The 6,000-nt window shown below is 52.1% G+C and overlaps 1 long non-coding RNA gene across 1 annotated transcript in view; it reads right to left on the minus strand.

Annotated features, from left to right (window-relative positions):
- Nucleotides 1-2,721, minus strand: part of LOC144341535 (uncharacterized) — a 138,898-nt gene extending 136,177 nt beyond the window's left edge. The window contains exon 1 of the long non-coding RNA XR_013418525.1: nucleotides 1,897-2,721. This is a non-coding gene — a long non-coding RNA (uncharacterized LOC144341535). The remainder of the gene's footprint in view (nucleotides 1-1,896) is intronic.
- Between the last annotated feature and the right edge of the window lie 3,279 nt (nucleotides 2,722-6,000).

The following is a 6,000-nucleotide window of genomic DNA, read 5'->3' on the forward strand; positions in this document are numbered from 1 at the left end:
TAAATCTCAGCCAAAGCTATCAATTTCCTGATAAGCCTGGGACTGAAAGGAAGTCCAGGTGGAGTCCATGTGGGCCACCTGGAGCGTTCCTGATCCCCACACCAAGGGAGAACCCTGACTGGCCTGGACTGCAAGCACACCTAGCTGTGAGGCTGTGTGCGCTAAGCACCAGGACCAGACAATGCTCATGTGCAGCTGGAAACTCATGTACAGCCTTTAAAAGAAGAAAACAAGTCACCAAGTTGAGAGACATCAAAATCAGACTCTGGCTGAAGGCGCTGGGACTACCTCCCTAAAGGACAGCACATGAACCACCCTACTGAGGCAGCCGCAGGGAGCACGCTCCCTCTGGCCCTTTACCAGCAATCCTGGCCCCCAGAAGTGCATGCTTTGTAAATTCCAAGCACAGCCATTTGGGCAGGTATTCATTATTACCATATTTTCATGACACAGGTGAGCGCAATGTCACAGTCAACTATCAGTGCAGGTAGACAGTGGTGTCCAGAAATCTCTCCCTCCAGACTTTCATCCCACCTGACACCTTCCTCAGACCCCCAGCGTTTTAGCTCATGCAATTGATTTGGGTTTGGCTGCTGCGATGTCTCTGGTTTGTGGAAGATGCTTCTCCCACAAGGATGTGTTCTGCTCTGAGAACTTGGTCACAGATGCTGGATGACGCAGGGGCCTTCATCGAGGGGGCTGGGCTGCCCCTGCCCTCCAGTCACCTCTGCCCACTCTGTGTGTCACTGGCTAGAGACCCCTTGCTCCCCTCCCATAAATGCTCTGGGCCTACCCATGGCCTTCAGCGTAGCAGACCCAGCAGACCCAGGCCCAACTTGTAGGGAGTGGGCCCGCCCTCAGCTTCACAACTGGCAGCCAGGGAGGAGGCTTGCTCAAGGAAAGCCCATCCTGTGCTCCCTCTGCTCCAGGAGAAGAGATCGAGGCCCTCAGATTTCTGAGTCTCTGACTGTCATCCACGTCAGACTACACAGAGGCCCAGAAGCTAAGCCTCCACTGTTTACCAGCTCTCCTCCCCAGGACCGTCCTGGTTCTCCCTGGGCTCCAGAGAGCAGCGCCAGCACCCATTGTGACACGGGTTACCGCTCGCTCAGTGGGCCTAGAGTCTGCATGCTCATCTCCCTGGCAAGTGCGGTGAAGCAGGGCAGGCCAGAGCACCTGTGGGATCTTGCCCCAGCTCCGTGGGGTGACAACTCCAGCTCTGCACCAGGAATTATTTTGATCACTATTATCCTTCTTCCACGTACCCCACCAAAAATATCCATTTCTCAGGAAGGGCTGAGTCCTGGACGACACTTCATGGGGAGTCAGAATTCCCCATCATGCAAAGTGACTGACTAGCAGAGCCTGCCACTGAAGGTCACATGGACAGGGAGGCACACATGGAACACAGGCGGTCTCATCCCCTCCCCCACACCGTGACCCTAGGAAAGCTCACCAGGGCAGAAGCCAGCCCTGCCGGCTAGACTCCCCCTGCAGCTCCTCAGCCAGAAACAGGGAGGTTAATAAAACACGGGACGAGGGTCTCCCGAGGGACAACTCTTGGCTGCCTCTGAAGTTTACAAAAGCAGTGCTTCTGATGCCTCAAAGGCTGCCTGCCACGGCTCCCTGTGAATTATTACACTGCAGGTTTTCAGGACATTCTGACTGCAATGCCTTGGGAATTAGAGTAATTGTATTTTATCTGTTTGCCAAGAGTTTTCAGTAAACTCCTTTAATGTACTTTAAAACTCACAGCCCCAAATAGCAATGTGTTTCTTCTAGCTTATGCACCAGGCACTAAATAAACACATCGTGATATATGGGGCTGGAGAGGACACTATTCATATATTTACACCTTTTACCAAAACACACATTCATCTTAATGACGTTACTTACCACATAGTCCAATAAATGGAACCCTCTGAAGGTCATCGTCACAGGCGTTCCTCCAAGATGTCGTCCTCAGCTTGCAGAAGACTTGCCCCAAGGCAGTCCTTGTTCCAGGGATTCCCCAACATAGAAAATCAGATGTCCCCCCGCTTCCCTGTGAATCAGAACCTGGGGCAGGAAAGCCACCCAAAGCCTCTCCTCCTCATCCCCCAGCAACAGGGCAGACAGCTGGTGGACACCAACTACCACCCCTACACCCAGACTTCAGCAACAGGGCACCCTCAAATTGGCCCCAACTCCTTCTTCAACCAGGACAACGGGGAAGAGAAATAGGAGGAGGAAGATGAAGCAGAGGAGAGAAGCGGAGAAAGGAGGGAGGGAAAAGTAGGGGGAGCTGACAGGGGAGGAGGGTGCCTCAGTGTGAGGGGGAGGAGCTGGGAGGAGGCAAGGGCAATGGAGGACAAGCAGAGTGGACCTGGTCTTCGGGCGACACCCCCTATCCTCCAAAGTAAGGGTCCAGTCGAGACCAGGTGTGGAAAAAAAGCCACCCAAGGGAAAGGCCTTGGGCAATGGTGTGCGAGGCCAGAGGCTGGATCTGGGGTTCCGTCCAGCCACCAGCCCCTAGGGGGAGCTTGACAAGGGTTTCCCCTCATGCCCCCTCAGTCAGTTTCCCCATCTAAAACAGAGGAAGTCAGACCAGTGATCTCTTGGGGCAGCCTTCACCCTCACAGCCGCCATGGTCAGTCCAAACCGACACTGTCTCTCGCTCTGTGTGCCTCTGCCTTCCTGCAATGTCTTCTCCACACAGGAGCCACAGCAGGCCTACTAAAATGAAAAGCAGGTCATGTCATCCCGCTGCTTGGAACCCTCCAATGCCAACCTCTCAACCAAGACCTACTAAGGCCCTCCAGGATCTGGCCCCCAGCTCGTACCCTCTCCCTCACCTCCCCCACTCCAGCCACACTAGCCTCCTCCCTGGCTGGACCTGGAAGCTACCGAAGCCCTGGGTCTTTGTATCTGCTGGTGCCTCACCTGGAATGTCCTTCCCCGAGATATCTCCAAGGCCTCCTTCCTCTCTGCCTTCAAGTCCTTCCTCAAGAGGCCCCTTCTTTATGAAGCCTTCCCTGGCCAGTCACCCTGTGGCCCCACCTTCCTTTCCTGCCACTTCTTCTCTCCTCAGCACTTATGATTTCCTACTGTACCATACGTTTTACTTACATTGTCTATTGTTTCTTCCTGTCTGCTCTCTAAGAAGAATATAAGCTCTGTGAGGGCAGGGATTTCATCTGTTTTGTTCGTTGCTGTATACCAGTGCCTAGAATACCTGGCAAAGGGCAGGCACTCAATGAATATCTTCTGAATTTTTAAGGACCAAGTCCTTATCTAACCCATCCAGAAGCCTTGTTTTATATATACATACATGCATATATATATACACATATGCACACACATGTATATATATCTATAGAACAAAGTTCCAATTTACCTTCAAACCTGAAATAGAATACAAATCCCACATCAATTAAGTAGGACCTGGCCAGGCACAGTGGCTCACACCTGTAATCCCAGCACTTTGGGAGGCCAAGCCATGAGGATCACTTGAGCCCAAGACTTCAAGACAAGCCTGGGCAATATCGAAAGAACCCCATCTCCACAAAAAAAAAAAAAAAAAATTAATAAATGATCTGGTCATGATGGCACATGCCTGTCAGTCAGTCCCAGCTACTTGGGAGACTGGGGTGGAAGGATCAGGATCACCCGAGCCCAGGTATTCAAGACTGCAGTGAGCTATGACTGTACCACCACACTCCAGACTGGGCAGCAGAATGAGACTCAAAGACAAAGAAATTAACTAGGACCTGCTTCTTTTGAAGCAGGCACACTTGGAGGCTGCCCCCACCCTGCCCTCATCCTCTGTTTTCAATACCATCAGGCACTCTCTCCATGCCAGGGGTCAGTGTCTCCTCTGATCATCACATGGACTCCAGTATTTTTGCAAGAGAGCTGTCTCACTGTTCATATCACACAAAAGAATGGTGGAGTTTAGCTCTCTGGTGCAGACACCTCCTTCTTTGGAGCTGAGGAGATCCTACAGAAGTCCATACTGGCTCCCAAGTTAGCCATATGCACCCAGAATGAGGTCACTAGGGCCAGGCATCCTGCCTTGTTGGCTGCCCTAGCCTGTCCAGCAGCTTCAGGAAAGAATTCTAGACGTGAGGGAAGGTAGACATTGGACATGGGCAATCTTGGACATCGACATGAGATGGCAATTAGGCATGAGGGATCATAGACACAGACACAGGAGAACAAGGACATCGGACATGGGGAACCATGAACACTGGACTGGGGAGGCCACAGACGTCAGCTGTGGGAGAGGGCAGCCATGGCTTCAGGATTGGGTAGGGAACCCAGGACTCTTCCTTCACAAGCCTGTCTGGAGGGCAGACCTCACTTTTTCCCCTGGGTGCCCACTGTTGTGCTGGACCCCTATTGACTCCAATAGCGATGGCATGAGGTTCAAGAGGCTGAAGAAGAGACCCAAAGCCAGCAAAAGAGACAGGGTTTTATTTGGGGAACTTACATACAGGGACAGTCCAGTGGCTGTGGGCTGGACAGGAGAACTACAACCACTCGCAAAAAGCATGCAGCTTGGCCAGGCGTGGTGGCACATGCCTGCAGTCCCAGCTACTCAGGAGGCAGAGGTGAGAGAACGACTTGAACCCGGGAGGCAGAGGTTGCAGTTAGCCAAGATTGCATCATTTCTGTCCAGCCTGGGTGACAGAGCGAGACTCTGTCTCAAAAAAAAAAAGTATGCAGCTTATATAGCACCTTCACTTAGCACCTCCCTCCAGAAACCTCTTTGTGGCAACCCTCATTTCTCAAAGCATGCCATTGCTGTCAGGTACATCTGCCATCCAGGGTCATTCTCAGGGTATGGTTAAGTTATTGTTGTCAGGTGCATCTACCATCTGCCAGGACCAGACAATGCTTATTTGCAGCTGGAAACTTCATGTACAGCGCTTTTAAAAGAAAAACAAGTAGCCAAGTTGAGAGACATCAAAGTCAGATCTTATATGGCCCTGGAGCCGGACTCTACAAAGCCACTATCTGGCTCTGGAGGTTAGTGTGTCCTGCACTTGGCTCTGGTCTCCTCAGTGAGAGCCAAGAGTGCCCAGTGGTGGTTAGCTCCTGCCGCAGCATTAAGCTGATGAGGTAAATGCTTCCACACTACCTGGCAGGTAACCGGTGCTCATCAGATGAGCTGCAGCCACAGTGAGCACTCTCCAGGAGGCTCGCTGGCTGATCCCTTAATGGTGTTCCTCATTTTTCTTCCTCCCTAAGTTTAGACCAGGATTCTGCAAGAGCCAGGATTTCTTCGAAATCCTGATTCCCATCCTGACCCTGCAAACATTAAGCCTGCTCTTCCCACAGCCTTCCATTTCAGAGAGGGCCCAAGCCATCCTTCCAGTTGCTCAGGACAAAACCTAAGAGTCATGTTTCACTCCTTCCTCTCTCTCGAAGACCACATGCATGTCCAATCTGTCCGCACGTCCTGCCAGGTCTACCTTCAAAACATGTGCAGCGGTGGCTCATGCCTGTAGTCCCAGCACTTTGGGAGGCTGAGGTGGGCGGATCACAAGGTCAGGAGATCGAGACCACCCTGGCTAACAAGGTGAAACCCCGTGTCTACTAAAAATACAAAAAATTAGCCAGGCATGGTGGCGGGTGCCTGTAGTCCCAGCTACTCGGGAGGCTGAGGCAGGAGAATGGCGTGAACCCGGGAGGCGGAGCTTGCAGTGAGCTGAGATCACGCCACTGTACTCCAGCCTGGGTGACAGAGCAAGACTCCGTCTCAAAAAAAAAAAAAATGTACAGGATCTGATCACTTCACTCCACCTCCATCCTATAACCCTGGTCCAGGCCACCACCCTCTCTGGCCAGATTATTGCCTTGGCCTCCTTCTGCTCACCACCATCTAGTCTGTTCTTATGATAAGCAGAATGATGCCCCCAAAGACGCCCCCCTGTTCATCCCTATAACCCATGACTACAATGCCTTACATGGCTAAAGGGCCTTTGCAGATGGGGCTGAGGTTCACGACCTTGAGCT

The sequence above is a fragment of the Macaca mulatta genome, chromosome 6 (genome assembly GCF_049350105.2).
Source record: "Macaca mulatta isolate MMU2019108-1 chromosome 6, T2T-MMU8v2.0, whole genome shotgun sequence".
In the NCBI taxonomy this organism is placed as follows: Eukaryota; Metazoa; Chordata; class Mammalia; order Primates; family Cercopithecidae; genus Macaca; species Macaca mulatta.